This window comes from Apium graveolens, chromosome 5, assembly GCF_009905375.1.
Source record: "Apium graveolens cultivar Ventura chromosome 5, ASM990537v1, whole genome shotgun sequence".
Classification (NCBI taxonomy): Eukaryota; Viridiplantae; Streptophyta; class Magnoliopsida; order Apiales; family Apiaceae; genus Apium; species Apium graveolens.
In genome coordinates, this window is record NC_133651.1 from 51,940,450 (window position 1) to 51,941,585 (window position 1,136).

At 42.6% G+C, this 1,136-nt stretch overlaps 1 pseudogene; it reads right to left on the reverse strand.

Moving 5' to 3' along the window:
* Positions 1 to 450: 450 nt before the first annotated feature.
* Positions 451 to 565, reverse strand: LOC141662925 (small nucleolar RNA R71; annotated as a pseudogene).
* Between the last annotated feature and the right edge of the window lie 571 nt (positions 566 to 1,136).

A 1,136-nucleotide genomic window follows, 5' to 3' on the forward strand; every position in this document is an offset into this window, starting at 1 on the left:
TTCCGGAGAAGATAGATTTTGCGGATTCGGACAAAGAGAGTGAGCAGAAAGAACCAGTAATCATGGGTGATCGTATAGTTCCAGTAGAATATCCAGCTCTTATGGACTTTTCCCGGCCTAAAATTGATGACATTCAGTCAAGCATCCTTCATCCGGCTATTCAGGCTAAAACTTTTGAAATCAAGTCGGGCACTATTCAGATGGTGCAGAATTCTGTTTCTTTCAGAGGTGCTACGACTGAAGACCCCAACATGCATATCAGGAATTTTGTCGAGATCTGTAGCACTTTCAAATATAATGGTGTGACTGATGAGGCTATCAAGCTGAGGTTTTTCCCATTCTCTCTGAGGGATAAAGCTAAGGACTGGTTACATTCTGAGCCAGCTGAGTCCATCACTACATGGAAAGATCTTGCGCAAAAGTTTCTGGTGAAGTTCTATCCAATGGAAAAGACTGCAGTTATGAGGAGTGCTCTTACTCAATTTGTGCAGCAACCAACAGAATCTGTGTGCGAAGCTTGGGAGCGCTACAAGGAGATGTTGAGAAAGTGTCCACATCATGGTATGCCTAACTGGATGGTGATCACTGGTTTCTATAATGGTTTGGGGGCCCAATCTCGGCCCATGCTCGATATAGCAGCTGGAGGCGCCTTGTGGGCCAAAAGTTATATTGAGGCTTATAATCTTATTGAAACTATGGCTACAAATGAGCGTCAAAACCCAACTCAAAGGATGATGCCTTTGAAGGTAGCTTCCATTTCTTGTACCATTGGCAAGTTGTCTTTCGACAAGTGCATGTGCGATTTGGGAGCAAGCATCAATCTTATGCCATTGTCTATCTTCAAAAAGTTAAATTTGCCTTATCCAAAGCCCACCTACATGTCTCTACAATTAGCTGATCGTTCTATTACATACCCACGAGGCATCGTGGAGGACGTGTTAGTAAAGGTGGATAAGCTCTTTTTTCCTATAGACTTTGTCATTTTGGATTTCGAGGAAGATAAGAAGATTCCCATAATCTTGGGAAGACCTTTCCTGGCTACAGGCCATACTTTGATAGATGTACAGAAAGGTGAACTTACTATGCAGGTGCAGGATCAGGATGTGACATTTAATGTATTCAAGGTGATGAAATTC